A 17,090-nucleotide genomic window follows, 5' to 3' on the forward strand; every position below is an offset into this window, starting at 1 on the left:
CACCACCTGGTCAGGCTTGTTAATTTTTTTAGTACAATTTTAGGTAACCTGAGGTTTTTCAAGTTTGCATGCCTCCCACTAGAGCAGAAACACCAGAATTGGCAGCACAGCCCAAAAGACTGAACTTTATCTAACTACCTCAAGATCCCTGTGGTCCATGCTCAGCCCTGAGACGCTGAGAACAGAGCGAGCTACTGCTTCCGCCATGCTATTCCATGGTGTCTGCTCTATCATTCAGAGTTTCAGGTTCCCAATAATTGAATCCTCTCTAGCTAACTGAAGCAGACAGGGAATTTCTTAAAAGATATTAGGTCACTGAATACCTGGGTGGGTCAGCAAACCCATCTGGGAGACCGTTACGCCAGCAGACCGCTCCAGTAGACCTCACTGTGGTTCGTACCGATGGTGCTGGGAACCCCGTCCAGGCTGCTTCTGAACGCTGCATGATTCTGTCACCCCCATGAGAAATATTTCTGTGGGATGCCCTCTTGTTCTCCTGACCCTCTTCTGAATCAAAGTTACCTTTTCAATGCATCTGAGTGGCAGGGCTGGGGACACATTCTGGCACTAGCTGGAAGGGAGACCCAGAAAGTGGCTTTTGACTTATACTTTGAGGGGGTAGTTTATAAGGTCTGAAATTCCCCAAACAGTACAGAAATGTGTTCAAAAGGTACTGAAAAGCCAGAGTATGAAGCAAATATCTACTATGGGTAGGAAGGAAATTTTACACAGCTCTCAGCAAATACTGATCTCTTGGGAATGGGCTGGTGCTCTACCAAGCTCCTGCCCCACAGCAAGTTGCCACATTCTTCACAGCCTGCTTCAGTCAATGTTCTGTCTGGCGTATACCAGCTTAACAGCGTGTATCCTCATTGCAGCAGATCTTGCTCTTGTATGTTGGTTAACATTTGGAACCAACCATCCCCAGGGTTCCAAAGCTGCACTTATCAATGGGTGACATTTGAAGGGGTAACACAGTCCCATGAACAACCGAGATTTTGACAATCCCCAAAAAGAAATGGAGAAGCAAATCACTGCACTGACTCACAGAATAGGAGTGCTGCTTGGGCCCATCCACAGGTTTACAAGTTTCTCACTGATGGCAGTCTGTGACTGTGTGAGACTGGCCAGGAGCAACCATCATTGGTGCTGATGTGGAACATGGTCTCAAAGTCAACGGGAGCTATCTCGGGTGCCCAGTTAACGAGACTCATCCAGAAGCAGCTGCCAGTATTGTCAGCTAACACCTTTCCACACAGTCTGCCATCCACATGCTGGATGCGAGGCAATGAACCTGCTACTTGCTGCAAGTCACTTAAGAGTCTGATCAGCCAGCTGGGGCTAAAACAGGTCCTCATGATCAGGTCAACTCCAATGTGTTCAGTGTCATAATACTCATATTCCCTGCCAAAGATGTGAACATCCCCTCCACGGTCCCCCCAGGGACACCCATCAAAGTGCTGACTTAGGCTTTGATGCTCATGCGGCTATGCTAGAGGGTAGTGTCCACAGTGAGAAAAGTGGGGTTGGGGTGCCCCAGTTGTAGCATTCATGGATCAGCACAGAGCGCTCTGTGATGTTATGGCCTCTAGCTCACCAACCCAGGATGAGCTCATTTGAAGAGATGTTCTTGTGCATTTCATACATGTTCTTAGCAAACTCCATGTCAATGGTCACCTCATCATGTGGCACTCACTTCCACTGCATGTGGTCAATGCTGCCCAGGAGCAGCAGGGTCTCGATAACGCATGCAGCAACCTCAGCCCAGTTGTGTCCACAACGGAGGCCAAAATGACCGGGGGCGTGGGAGGGCTGGTAGAGCAGGAATAGTCGCACTGGGGTCTGCACTGGGGCTATCGCTGAGGCTGGGGTCTGGCCCGGAGCTGCAGGCATCGCTCCTGCTGCTGCCAGGTCTGGGGCTGAGGCTGGGGCCGCAGCAGGGGCTGGAGTGGTGGGCTCAGCACTCACTGGTACTGCGGTTTGGCCATCTTGTCAAGAGAGCCACACTATGCATTTCCTATTGAGAGTTTCTTCCCATCCACATGGCAATTCTATTGTCTAAGTGAGGACTGCGGACATGTTAGGGGACATAGGCACAATAATTTTTAAATACAGCTACACTTTCTCAGCATACTCCTTAGTCATTCATTCACAAGTTTCTGCTTAGGATGTAAGCCTGACTTTAATCTTTAAAGTGGCATACAATGCTTGCATAGTGTGGCCCCTCTATGCTTCAACCACAAAAACCCCTTCCTTTCCGTTTTTGCTCCTGGAGTGCACCCTACTCCGCTAGCACATGGCTTTTCCTTCCACCCCGACCCTGCCCCCTGGGGGCCCTTCCCCAGCTTCAGCTGCTTCCCCTCACCCAGGCCAGGTGCCCGGTGACACATCTGTGTGGGACCTTGTGCTGCTCCTCACTGGCAGCACGGGCTGCTCTCCTTTTCCAGATGTGTCTACAATCTCGGACAACACCTCTCTGCTCCTAAACCCTAAGTTCCACGGGAGTAGGAACTGTCTCTCTTTGACCAATACTGTGTTCCAAGTACTGAGCAGGGTTTCTAGCTCACAGTAGATACTAACCATCTGATGAGTAAATGGATGGATTCATGCATTTAGAGGACTGATCTCACCATTTGGTATGTATTTGTTTGATTAAACTCACTCAGAGGGGGAGGAAGACAAGATGGTGCTGGAGTAGGCGGACGTACCAACATCCACTTCCCAGAACCAAAGTGGATTGCAAAATAATTTTAAGAACTATCGTGTGGAAAAACCAACTTTGGACTAAACTAAGAGGACTCTTCAACCAAGGAATACTGAAGAAGCCACACTGAGACTGGTAGGAAAAGTGAAAATGCGGAGAGGGCTGCCCAGCTCCCTGGAGCGAACAGCAGCTGGGAGAGACTCGGGTGGCGGGAAGTGAGTTTAGCAGAGAGGGGAGGGTCCTGAGCCCCAGGAACAAAGCCCCAGCCTGCAGCCCCAGAGCCTAGAAGAGGCGTATGGACAATATTTAGCTGGAAACAACTCAGGATACTGTTTGTGAGAAAGAGACTGATTTCTCAGACCCAGGATCCTTCTTAAAGGGACCGCGCAGAACACCTCTCTCACAACCACTCACCCAGGGCTCCAGGGGACGGGGAGAGAGGAGAGGACTGGGGTAGCAGGAAGAGAGTGTAATCTAGGAGGCACAGGGAGAAACATTTTGGGAGACAGCCACCCTAACCCCTGGGACGAGTCACTATAAAGAGAAAATATTAAAATCTGCTAGAGAAAAAAAGACTATCACCTACAAAGGATCCCCCATAAGGATGACTTCTGACTTCTCAACAGAAACACTTGAGGCCAGAAGGGAATGGCAAGAAATATTCAAAGTAATGCAGAACAAGAGCCTACAACCAAGACTACTTTATCCAGCAATGCTATCATTTAAAATTGAAGGAGAAATAAAAAGCTTTACAGACAAAAGACAAAAAAAAAAAAAAAAACTCAAGGAATTCACTACAACCAAACCAAGGCTGCAAGAAATGCTAAGGGACCTGTTGTAAACAGATCAAAGGAGAAAAAGAATATAGCAAAAGAGGAATACAGTTTTAAAGAATAAAATGGCAATAAACTCACTCAGAGGGGAAGAATAGGGTTGAGACATACAGGGAGTAAAAAAGGGTTGACAATGGGTTCCGTTTGGTGCGTGCTGAGTGGCTAATAAGGTGTCTGCTGGTGCATTCACGCAGGCAGGTGGAAAGGCAATAGAACACATCTCTACCAGCCAAGTGGACAAATAGCAGTGCCACCTAGACCGGTGGTAGCCAAGAAAATGTTCTGGCTATGATGTAAACGTTCCATATCTGCACTGTCCAATGTGGTAGCCAGGAGCTACTTTAGCTGTTGGGCATTTAAAATGTGGCTAGTGTACATAAGGAACCGAATTTGTAATTTCATTAATTTTTTTAATTTTTTACATTTTTTAAATTTAGATATTAAATTTAATGAGGTGACATTGGTCAATAAGAGTATATAGGTTTTAGGTAAACATTTCTATAGCATTTGAACTATTGATTGTGTTGTGTGCCCATCACCCAAATTTCATTGGATTTTAATCTATTTAAATTTAAATACCCACATGTGGTAGTAGCTACTGTACTAAACAGTGTACATCTGGATAACAGATGTTGCTTTCTATTAGAAACACTAACGCTGCTCATCAGAGGCTCTTGAATTGGGAGAGACTTTAAAGTTTATCAGGCATAATTATCTCGTTTCACAAATAAGAAAACAAAGGCCCAAACAGAAGTGACTTACTCAAAATCATTGTAGCAAGAGAGCAGTAAGGCAGAGTAGAGCCACAGTCTTCTCTATCTGATCCAAGGCCTTTGCCACTTCATAGGATGCAAAAACAGCTGCAGTTTTGTTTAATTCTAGTGTGGGGACTGGATACAGCTCATGGGCAAAGCCTACTAAAGAGCATGTATTCCCCCTGCAGAGCTAGACATCCCAAACATCATCAAATAAGTACCCATTGCAGGTAATTTTAGTTGCAAATAACAGAACCCACCTAGTTAGTTTTACTACAAAACGAATTTATTTAAGAAGTTTCAGCAGTGTGCAAAATCTCTAAGAGAGAACCTCAGAGCCAGGTATGAAGGCTATGCAGTCAGGAGCTATGGACAAATGATGCCACCACCACTCAGATGGGACCCCACTGTGCCTGTCAATCACCAGGACTGGCCCAGGGGCTCCATCCCAGGACCTCTGCCTCTCAAAGCCAGACGTCACTGCTTCTAGACTCTCCACAATGCACTCCAGGTCCCTCCTCTGCCCACGTTATTCTCAGCAAGATCTAAGTCAAGGGGCGGGGTGACTCGAGACCTGGTTACAAGAAAGTGAAGCAAGTTTCTGGCTTCTGCCTCATATGGCAACCCCATAACACAGAAGGATCACCCAAACATAGAGAAGAGAATTCTTTTTTAAAAAGGACCACCACCACAGTGGCATAAAACTAGAAATCAACTACAATAGAAAAACTGAAAAACATTCAAACACTTGGAAATTAAATAGCATGTTACTAAACAATGAATGGGTTAACAATGAGATCAAGGGAGAAATAAAACATTTCCTCAAAACAAATGAAAATGAACATACAACAACTCAAAATTTCTGGGACACAGCAAAAGCAGTCCTGAGAGAGAAGTTCATCGCATTACATGCATACCTTAAGAAGCAAGAAAAAGCTCAAATAAACAACTTACCCCTGCATCTAAAAGAACTAGAAAAAGAACAGCAAGTAAAGCCCAGAGGAAGTAAAAGGAAGGAAATAATAAAGATCAGAGAGGAAATTAATGACATAGAGGCTAAAGAAACAATACAGAAGATCAATGAAACCAAGAGCTGGTTCTTTGAAAAGGTAAACAAGATTGATGAACCTTTAACCAGACTCACCAAGAAAAAAAGAGAGAGGACTTAAATAAATAAAATTAGAAATGAGAGTGGAGAAGTAACAACTGACAGCAGAAATACAAAGGATTGTAAGAAAATACTATGAAGAACTGTATGTCAAAAAATTAGACAACCTAGGTGAAATGGACAAATTCCTTGAAACATAATCTTTCAAAATTCAATCTGAAAGAATCAGAAAACCTAAACAGACTGATTACAACAAATGAGCTTGAAACAGTTACCAAAAAACTCTCAACAAACAAAGGCCCTGGGACAGATGACTTCACAGGCGAATTCTACCAAATATTCAAAGAAGAACTGACTCCTATCCTTCTCAGAGGAAAGACTTCTAAGCTCCTTTTATGAGGGGAGCATAATCCTCATTCCAAAACCAGGCAAAGACAATACAAAGAAAGAAAACTATAGGCCAATATCCCTGATGAATTTTGATGCTAAAATTCTCAACAAAAGATTAGCAAACCAGATCCAGCAATACATGAAAAAAATCATACTCTATGATCAAGTGGGATTTATTCTGGGGAGGCAAGGCTGGTACAATATTTGAAAATCAATCAATGTGATTCATCATATAAACAAAAGGAAGGATAAAAAGCACATGATAATATCAATAGATGCAGAAAAAGCATTTGATAAAAACCAGCACCCATTTATGATCAAAACTCTCAACAAAGTGGGAATACAGGAAACATTACTCAACATGATAAAGGCCATTTATGACAAACCCACAGCCAACATCATAATCAATGGGCAAAAATTAAAAACAATCTGTTTAAGATCAGGAACAAGGCACGGGTGCCCCCTTTCACCACTCTTATTCAACATAGTTCTGGAAGTCCTACCCATAGCAATCAGACAAGAAGAAGAAATAAAAGGCATCCAAATTGGAAAAGAAGAAGTAAAACTATCATTATTTGCTGATGATATGATACTATACATAGAAAACTACTCAGTCAATTTGAAAGAAACAGAAAACCTAAACAGACTGATTACAACAAATGAGCTTGAAACAGTTACCAAAAGTCTCGGTCAAAAAACTACTGGACCTGATAAATGAATTCAGCAAGGTGGCAGGATATAAAATTAATATTCAGAAATTAGAGGCATCTTTTTTTTTTTTTTTTTTTCTGAAGCTGGAAACAGGAAGAGACAGTCAGACAGACTCCCGCATGCGCCCGACTGGGATCCACCTGGCACGCCCACCAGGGGGCACGCTCTGCCCACCAGGGGGCAATGCTCTGCCCATCCTGGGCATCGCCATGTTGCAACCATCCTGGGCGTCGCCATGTTGTGACAGAGCTACTCTAGCGCCTGGGGCAGAGGCCACAGAGCCATCCCCAGCGCCCGGGCCATCTTTGCTCCAATGGAGCCTTGGCTGCGGGAGGGGAAGAGAGAGACAGAGAGGAAGGCGCGGCGGAGGGGTGGAGAAGCAAATGGGCGCTTCTCCTATGTGCCCTGGCCGGGAATCGAACCCGGGTCCTCCGCACGCTAGGCCGACGCTCTACCGCTGAGCCAACCGGCCAGGGCTAGAGGCATTTTTATACACCAACAATGAACTGACTGAAAGAGAAATTTAAAAAGCAATCCCCTTCATTAACATAACAAAAAAAATAAAGTACCTAGGAGTAAATTTAGCCAAGGAAGTTAAAGACTTGTACTTGAAAAATTATAAAACATTGATAAAAGAATCAAGGAAGATACAAACAAGTGTAAGCATATACCATGTTCATGGACAGGAAGAATAAACATCATTAAAATGTCTACATTACCCAAAGCAATTTATAAATTCAATGCAATTCATATTAAAATACCAATGACATACTTCAAAGATATAGAACAAATATTCCAAAAATTTATATGGAACCAAAAAAGTACATGAATAGTGATTCTTTCATTAATCTTGAAAAAGAAGAATAAAGTGAGTGGTATTACACTGCCTGATATAAAGTTATATTACAAGGCCATTGTACTCAAAACAGCTTGGTACTGGCATAAGAACAGGCATATAGATCAATTGAACAGAACAGAGAACCCAGAAATAAACCCACACTTTTATGGACAATTAATATTCAACAAAGAAAGTAAGAGCATACAATGGAGTAAAAGTGTCTTTAATAAATGGTGTTGGAAAAATTGGACAGCTACCTGCAAAAAAATGAAACTAGACCACCAACTTACACCATTCACAAAAATAAACTCAAAATGGATAAAAGACTTAAATGTAAGTCGTGAAACCATAATCATCTTAGAAGAAAACCTAGGCAGTAAGCTCTCCAACATCTCTTGCAATACATTTACTGATTTAACTTCACGGGCAAGTGAAATAAAGGACAGGATGAACAAATGGGACTATATCAAACTAAAAAGCTTTTGCACAGCTAAAGACAATATAAACAAAATAAAAAGACAAACCACACAATGGGAGAACATATTTGACAATATGTCTGATAAGGGGTTAATAACCAAAATTTATAAAGAACTTGTAAAACTCAACACCAGGAAGATAAACAATCCAATCAAAAAATGGGCAAAAGAAATGAATAGACACTTCTCCAAAGAGGGCATACAGATGGCCAATAGACAAATGAAAAATGTTCAAGATCACTAATCATTAGAGAAATGCAAATTAAAACCACTAGGCGATATCACCTCACACCAGTCAGAATGGCGCTCATTAACAAAACAACACAGAATAAGTGCTGGCAAGGATGTGGAGAAAAGGGAACCCTCCTGCACTGCTGGTGGGAATGCAGACTGGTGCAGCCACTGTGGAAAACAGTATGGAGATTCCTCAAAAAATTAAAAATGGAACTGCCTTTTGAACCAGCTATCCCACTTTTAGAAATATATCCTAAGAATACCAAATCACTGATTCAAAAGAAGAAATGTACCCCCATGTTTACTGCAGCATTGTTCACAATAGCCAAGATCTGGAAACAGCCCAAGTGTCCGTCAGTGGACGAGTGGATTAAAAAGCAGTGGTACATATACACAATGGAATACTATAGGACCATGAAAAATAAGGAAATCTTACCTTTTGCAACAACATGGATGGACCTGGAAACTATTATGCTAAGTGAAATAAGCCAGGCAGAGAAAGAAAAATATCATATGACCTCACTCATTTGAAGAATCTAATGAATAATGTGAACTGAGGAATGGAATAGAGACAGAGATGGGATTAAAGGAACCAGAGGGAAAGGGGGTGAGAGGATGGGATCAGAGAAGGGAAAGAGATTGGTGAAATTATATATACATAACACAGTGATATAGAGAGCAGGACAGCAAATCCTGGAGGGAAGGAGGGAGGGTATTGGGGGAGGGGGCAAGGGGATGTTGAGAGGAACACGGGGGTGGGGGATGTATTTGGTGGGACACTAGAATCTATGTAAACACAATAAATTAATATCAATAAAAATAAAATAAAAAAATAAAGAGGATCGCCGCCACTACTTAACAGATGTCCTATCAAGTAAATATAATACATAATTTATCTGTACCAGTTCACACCCCGGATCTTACAGCCTATCCTGTTTGGAACCACCCTGACTCAGAGCTTTTTCCACTTAAAATTATGTCTCTACATTGCAAATTTTCTCAACTAATTCATCAGCAGCTCTTTTTAATTTTTTTTTGAAAGATACATGTAATCACTAGAACATCTGTATTGACAGATGCTATATATGGTAGGAAGTGAATTAGGCATTTCAGCTCTCAGAGCATAAAGGGTTTCTTTTGATTTTTCTTCCAATATGGATTTTTCTAATTAACACATTCAAGCCATGAAGATAAATAATTCTAACAAGTTCATCCTCAAAAGTGGTAGCAGTGGGATGAAAGTGAAAGTGGATCTAAGAAATCTCCCAAGAACTGAAAATTAATGTCATGTGGGCATCATCTCCAACGTGCTTCTGTCCTAGAAGTCTACAAAGCCAAGAAAAGGACAAGTCACTCCCAAGTGTCGGAGTCTAGGGGAGACAAGAAATGATGTCTTCGACAGTGACCATGCCGGGAGAAGCTTTGGACAAGAGCGGGGAGAACACAACACAATGAGCGAATCACATGGAGCTCACTCCTGGCAGCCAGGAGAGGAAACTGGCCTCGCAGAGTTAGAGGCCCCACCCTAAGGGTTGTTGACATCCAACTGGAATGGCACCAAGACAGGAGCAGTGAGGGCTATGAACTGGGCCTTCAGCGAACCTCCCCTGTACCACCAGAGGAGCCAGAGCCTGGGCTTGCTGGGAGGTCACAGGACACAATGGTTCTGTATCCCCATGACAGCGCTGCAAATCTCCATCCCACATGACTTCCCAGCGCCAACCAGCTCTCTCCAGCTGCCCACATGTATGGAAGGAGCCTACGACCACATTCCACCACCATCTACTGCCTCCCAGTCAATGTCCACACGTGTAATTATACCATTCACAATACATCAAGCAGACCTAAAGAGAAGGAAATAAAAGGATCATTTAGGGCAGTGGTCCCCAAACTTTTTTCACAGGGGGCCAGTTCACTGTGCCTCAGACCGTTGGAGGGCCGAACTATAAAAAAAAAACTATGAACAAATCCCTATGCACACTGCACATATCTTATTTAAAGTAAAAAGACAAAACTGAAATAAATACAATATTTAAAATAAATAACAAGTAAATTTAAATCAACAAACTGACCAGTATTTCAATGGGAACTATGCTCCTCTCACTGACCACCAATGAAAGAGGTGCCCCTTCCAGAAGTGCAGCGGGAGCCGGATAAATGGCCTCAGGGGGCTACATGCAGCCCATGGGCCGTAGTTTGGGAACCCCTGATTTAGGGCTATTGTTATAGAATACAGAGTAGCTGTTGTAGCAGCTGGTTGTCAAAGAAACTCCCTTGTGGAGCAAGGACAGCCCTGGGTCACTGAGCTCCAGCTGCCCAGAGCAGTGGGGAATGGCTGACATTCAAAAATCCCAATTACACTGAATTTCCAGCTCCCTGTCATAGTGAGTTCTGAAAACTATAAATCAGATCATGCCACTCCCCGACTTAAAACCCTCCAATGGTTCCTACTGCATTTAAAAGTGAACTCAATCCTCTTCACAGATGGGTTGTCACCTCTTCCTCTCCAGACTCATGCAGAACTCCTTGCCACACACCCTCCAGCCCCGCGGGCCCTGTTCCCTTCTGCACCTCAAATGCTCTTCTATCCATCTCAGGGCCATGGTGCTTGCCCTGCCCTCTACCTGACTCAATCTAGCCCCAGGCCTTCCCCTGGCTGCCTCCTCCTCTTCACCTTCTCAGCTGAGTGTCACTCAAAGAGGCCCTGCCTGCCCATCCTATCAGAAGTGGCTCTCACGCTTCACCCCGCCCTCACATCCTGGTAATCACCTGCCAGTTTACTTGTTTGCTTGTTTACACTGTCTTCATCCCTGCAGTGCAAGCGAGGACAAAGACACTGTCTACCTTGTCATTGCTTTTAGCTCAGCCCTTAGAGTTGTGCTTTGATTATTTAATTGATTTCATAAATAAATGGATGAGATGAAAGAAAACAAGATGGTTACTAGTAAGGTGACCAACTTTTTTACAATGAAAAGAAGAACAAAAATAAATTGGAGAAAACAATGTCGTAAATAAAAGAAACATTTAATTCATTGCAACAATAATACACTATAATATGATAAATGCATAATAAAAACATTTGTAATATTTTATAATGTAATTATGCTTACATGCCTATTAGTTTTTAATAATAATTGTACGGAAAAAGTACTCATTTAGACACAAATACGTCACATCACACGCAATGGATCGACTGCATCGATCGAATATGGACATTTATAGATTAGTCTTCCAATATCAAAAAGGAGGACATGTAGGAGGATACTTTTGGAGGGAGGACAGAACTTACAAAAGAAGGACTCTCCTCCCTAAAGGAGGACTATTGGTCACCTTATTACTAGGCCCTTTCAAATTTTTGAAAATTCAAATGTATTTATTCAAACATTTTGAAGGGCCCTCTAGACACCAGACACGACGGAGTGCTGTGGGGAACACACGGATGCATCAGACCCTGGCCTCAGAAGCTCCCTGTCCAGGCAGGAGGTGCGGCATGCACAGAGAGAACTCTATGGGCACCAAACTTCCCCGCGCCTACAGGCACCTGGGGCAAGTGGGAGGTATACTGAGTCCTGGGCTCCACACAGACCGCTACCTCTCCAGGAGGGGAGTTGGGGATTCTAAAACTTCCTGGCAGGTCCCATGACCTTGGGGGACAAAAAGGAAGGTTGCATGCAGGGCACAGCATGAGAGATGAGCTTGGGAGGGGCAGGATTTGGATATGGGAGAAGGTTCGGCACTTTGGGCATAGGGAATGCAGGAGCAAAGGAAAGAAGCCAGGAATGGGGGGTGGGGACAGAAAGCAGCCTTTGGACCCATCGGCAGTGGCAGTAAGGGGAATAACAGTGAGGTGAGAGGAAAAAGTAGCCTGAAGACCCAGTGTGGGGAGCCAGGACATAGGGTTGATTTTGACAGAAGGGAAAGGAACCACTGACCGGTTCTGAGTAGGAAAGGAGAACATGAGATAAGGAGTCAATTTACAGATAAAGGCTCAGAAAGGGTTAGTGAGCTACCTAAAGTCACACAGATGGAACGAGAGAGGCCAGGATTCAAACCATTACTTTGATTTCAGAAGCAGAGTGGGCAAGGGGAGGGACAACAGTAGCCCTTACTGAGTCCGCACTGTCGCCAGGCACAGAGTGAGTGGTTTACATTTACTATTAAACCTCACATGGCTCTCTGAGGTGAGAAGCCAAAAAGGCAAAGCCTTTCACCAAAAGCAGAAGGAAAGGGCGATGTGAAAGGTGTTAAGGAGGCAAATTCAACAGGGTGTGGAAGCTGACTGGTTGTGGGGTAAGAAGGGACAACCTGTAGAAGGGAGACAGTCCCATGGAAGGGGGAACAGCCCCACGGAAGGGGGAACAGCCCCACGGAAGGGGGTACAGCCCCATGGAGGCACATTGGCTTCTCTTCAGCACTCTGCTTGCATTTTCATTAACTGCCTCTGTGGGGCCTGTTTTGGTATCTGGTTTCCTTCACTTAAGTGTTCTTTTTTTTTTTTTTTTTTACAGAGACAGAGAAGAGAGTCAGAGAGAGGGATAGATAGGGACAGACAGATAGGAACGGAGAAAGATGAGAAGCATCAATCATTAGTTTTTTGTTGTGACACCTTAGTTGTTCATTGATTGCTTTCTCATATGTGCCTTGACCGTGGGGCTACAGCAGACCGAGTAACCCCTTGCTCGAGCCAGCAACCTCAGGTCCAAGCTGGTGAGCTTTGCTCAAACTAGATGAGCTGGCGCTCAAGCTGGCGACCTCGGGGTCTCGAACCTGGGTCCTACGCATCCAGTTCAACGCTCTATCCACTGCATCACCGCCTGGTCAGGCAGTGTTCTTCATTTTTTATTTCAATCACTTTGTTACTGGGACACCATACAGACCATTAGCTGCTGGTTTTCACACACCACAGGTGGAAGGAAGTTCTCATGAGGACTGCACAGAGGCGGAGTCTAGGCTCATCTTGAAGGGGCAGCTTTTTATACCACTATTAAAAATGATTTAGTTAGCCATCCCAGGCCATGGCGGAGTGAATAGAGTGTCGGCCTGGGACACAGAAAACCCAGGTTTGAAACCCCGAGGTCACCGGCTTGAGTGTAGGCTCACCAGCTTGAGTGCAGGGTCACTGGCTTGAGCGTGGGATCAGAGACATGACTCCATGGTTGCTGGCTTGAGCTCAAGGTCGCTGGTTTGAACAAGAGGTCACTGGCTTGGCTTGAGCCTCCTGGTCAAGGCACGTATGAAAAGCAATCAATGAACACTAAAGTGCTGCAACTATGAGCTGACACTTCTCATCTCTCTCCCTTCCTGTCTATACCTGTCTGTAAGTCTATCTATCTGTCTGTCTCTCTCTCTCTCTCATTTAAAAAGAAAATGGTTTACTTAGACAAACAAAAGTTGACTTCCATGTTATATTTACAAAATAAAAAACTCAAAATCTCATGTAACAATATATACATAATGGTTTTATCTTTCTTTTACTTTTATCTACAAAAATATACATGATGGTTTCATGCGTGTATTTTTGTTGCTTTTCGAAGCTGCTAGACTGAATAACAGGTACTAATTATCTCCCTATTACCATCTATTTCTTACTCCCAATACCAGATGCCTACTCTCTCCTCAACTTCTCTCTTGTCCCAGATCAACCTAGAGCCCAAACAGGTCTCGACAGTCCTAAGGAGATACGGGAAAGGGAGAAGCTAGCCCCGACTCGCTCCTTCCCAGGAGGGGTCCCTTGTCTATTTGCCTAAGACAAATCAGTGGCATGAGCCCCACTTTGTACTTCTGCCAGTCCTAAGATATCAAGACCCTCTCCTTAGGACAAGAGCAGGCTCTCTGATGACTCACACATGGTCTTTAGAATAAAAATGGAAAGTGATGGTGAAAAAAAAAATTATTTTGCTATTTAGAAAAAAAAAGTTAGATTCTTACTTGAAATATGTATTTGAAAAGGAATAAGTAGCCAAACATAAACTATACAGAAAGAAGAAAGCATGGGTGAATATTTTTCTAATTTTTAAAACGTATAAGCAATGAGAAAACTGTAAACGGAAAACTGCCAAGTTTGATCTTTCAGACAAGATGAAAGAGGGATGCTCCAGATTTTCCTTCAAAAGTCACAGTGATGTCCTGTATCACTTAAAACCGTCCCACAACCCAAGCAACTTAGAGGAGGCAGACGGGCAAGTCGGAAGTAATTGCAATATACCTTCATCAAAGGGGCGGGGCTGCTATGATTCCAGGAGAGATGGAAAATGCCTCAGTCAGCGAGACGCAAACCAAACCTCATGCATCATTCACATGTTCTCGCTCAATCTAAACTAAGCTCAGTTTAAACAAGCCCTCTTATTCTCTCACATGAAACAGAGCTGTTTTCTTCTATAATCTCTTTCCCAGGTTGGTCACTTTCTTCCTTTTTCTTCCGTAGCGTCACATTAAGAACTCCAGCCAACAGTCTTCTGAGGTTCTCCTTAAGTTAGTTGCAATCACTATTTCCTGAAAGTCCTTCCTTTGATTTCTGTAAGATGTGGAAGGATTGAGCTCACATTTTCCCAGTCATTATAAAACGCCAATTCCAAATGCACTCGTGTTTCATTAAACGCGACAGCTCCTTCCTACGCAGAGCTCCGTGAAACACTCCATCCACTTAAAAGGAAATGTGTCCCTCCTTTGCAGTTGCCTAGGCTGAGATCACAGACAGGGCTCGTGGCTTTGTGGAAATTTATGTCACTCCAGAGAAGTTAGCGTTACTTACATTGTGTAAAAGATGCAGCTGATTAATTTCAGGCACCCTACGGTTCCTATTAGGCGAACACTAAGCCTTCTAAACAGCTTGACAAATCAGAGCACACGTTAAGATCTTGTTGGAGACAACAAATGGAGTTAATTTTTTCCCCCCAAAACCTGTGCCAATTTCTGCAACATCTCCTCTCTTACAAGGAGAAATAGATTTCCTTCCCTTGGCCATCACTGAGTGAGGCTTCCTCAAGTACCAGCCCCTCGCTGTCTCCACCCTCTCCAGTGTGCTCTAGGGACATATTTGCAGGAAAATGCCACCGCACTCCGGGGTTCTGGGGGCACCACTCGCTGCCTCTGCTTCCTCACCCCCCTGGCAATCACACTGTGCTTCTCTCCAGCCAACTGAAACCACTTCCTTTAAGTCTAAAAGACACTTAAGACCTGCTGGTGGCTAAATAGTAAGAGTTGCCCCAGTTTTAAAAAAGAAAAAAAAATTCAAACCTTAATCTCCACCAGCCGCTGGCCTTTCTTTCCTCCCGTCAGAGCTTAACTTCTTCAAAGAGTTGTTGATGCCATCCATCCGCTCACTGCCCACTGGCACGCACCCCCACCCTCTTGACCTGGCCTCAGGTTCATGTCCAGTGAAGCAGTTCTCACTAAGGTGCCCAACGACACACCATGCTCAGTCCCCATCCAGCTTGACCTCCCAAACTGGGAGCAGAAAGGACCCATTTTCTAAAGAGGCCCCTCACCCCATCTGGCTGATGCTCAAGTATTAAGCTATTTTTAGCACCTGAGGCTGTCATGCTCCACTCCTACAGAGCTATCCTGAGCACCTGGAGACAGGCTCAAACCAATTGAGCCACTCACCGCCGGAGGAAAAGAGGGAAAGAAGGGGGAATCCCAGGTCACGTGCCCTGACTGGGACTAGAACCCAGGATGTCCATATGCTGGGCCAAGGCTCTATCCACTGAGCCACTAGCCATGGCCCCCACTCTTCTTGTAAGCTGAGCAAATGACAGAGAAAGGGGCTTCTTGGTGTCTTTAAGTTCTTGGCTTAGTGGCAAATGCTGTCATGGGACGGGTGATGAAACCTTGTCACGGAGACAGGTATGGCTGTAAGAGAGGGAGACTAACCTCTCATTCCCCAACGGGATAAACAAGTGGCACGTCATTTGCACTGTGCCTATCAGACTGGGGAGAGAAAACTGATGACAAATGACAGGAAGAAGCCTCACTCCCCCACTGCTTGGTTCACAGAACATGACTAGTTAGAGCATCTTACTAGTACCCACGTAAAAGGGCAAGGAGATCACAACACCAGTTTATTAGAGGACCTTAAGCACACCTCCTTCCTCCCCACCCAACATGTAGACAGGGTTGGAGCCCAGAAGAAGGAAAGAGAGGAGGGGTCCCAGAGGCAGACCACCCCTCCCCATTTTGAGCCTCACATCACAAGCCTAGCAAGTGGTAATCTCAGGGCAAGCTTTAAATCAAATGTCTATTTTTCTCATGATGGTATTCTCCAATATATGCAAGTAAATGGCACATGGTATGCTTAATAATTTATTGAAGGAATGACTAAATAGCTTCCACTTAATCCTCACCTTCCTTGTCCCTTTTGCCTCATTTCATTCATCCACTCATTCATTCATTCCTACCACAAATGTTTGCAGAAGGTTGATACTATACAGTGTAATCATAGAAAGGTAATTAAAACATGTTCCCTGCCCTCAAGAAAATTACTAGAGAAAATAAGAAAAGTATAAACTTGCGTCCACAACAAGGAATGATGCATGGCAGCAGTACCAAGCACCACAGACATTAACTCAAAATCCAAACTACCCCTTGAAGTAGATACCCAGACAGCTTTTCCTGAGCAGCTTCGGTATGGAATTCTCATGCCTGCCTTTCCCATGACTTCTGGTCCTTTATCCCTCCAGCTAAAAGGCACTTACCCTTGATGCATTAAGGGTAGAGGTTTACACACTAAGAACGACATCCTGGAGAAGGCCAGGTCACCCATTGTCCTTGGGCCTGAGGTAGGCCAAGGGGATTTTTTTTGTTTTTTTTTTTTTGTATTTTTCTGAAGCTAGAAACGGGGAGAGACAGTCAGACAGACTCCCGCATGCGCCCGACCAGGATCCACCCGGCACGCCCACCAGGGGCGACGCTCTGCCCACCAGGGGGCGATGCTCTGCCCCTCCAGGGCGTCGCTCTGCCGCGACCAGAGCCACTCTAGCGCCTGGGGCAGAGGCCAAGGAGCCATCCCCAGCGCCCGGGCCATCTTTGCTCCAATGGAGCCT

The 17,090-nt window shown here is 44.4% G+C and overlaps 1 protein-coding gene and 1 pseudogene across 5 annotated transcripts in view; both read right to left on the reverse strand.

The window, feature by feature from the left end:
* The window catches only part of HHAT (hedgehog acyltransferase), a 287,861-nt gene that overhangs the window by 120,632 nt on the left and 150,139 nt on the right, over positions 1–17,090 (reverse strand). The gene's annotated exons all lie outside the window — the stretch shown is intronic.
* Positions 1,045–1,988, reverse strand: LOC136393990 (eukaryotic translation initiation factor 3 subunit F pseudogene; annotated as a pseudogene).

This window comes from Saccopteryx leptura, chromosome 2 (genome assembly GCF_036850995.1).
Source record: "Saccopteryx leptura isolate mSacLep1 chromosome 2, mSacLep1_pri_phased_curated, whole genome shotgun sequence".
Classification (NCBI taxonomy): domain Eukaryota; kingdom Metazoa; phylum Chordata; class Mammalia; order Chiroptera; family Emballonuridae; genus Saccopteryx; species Saccopteryx leptura.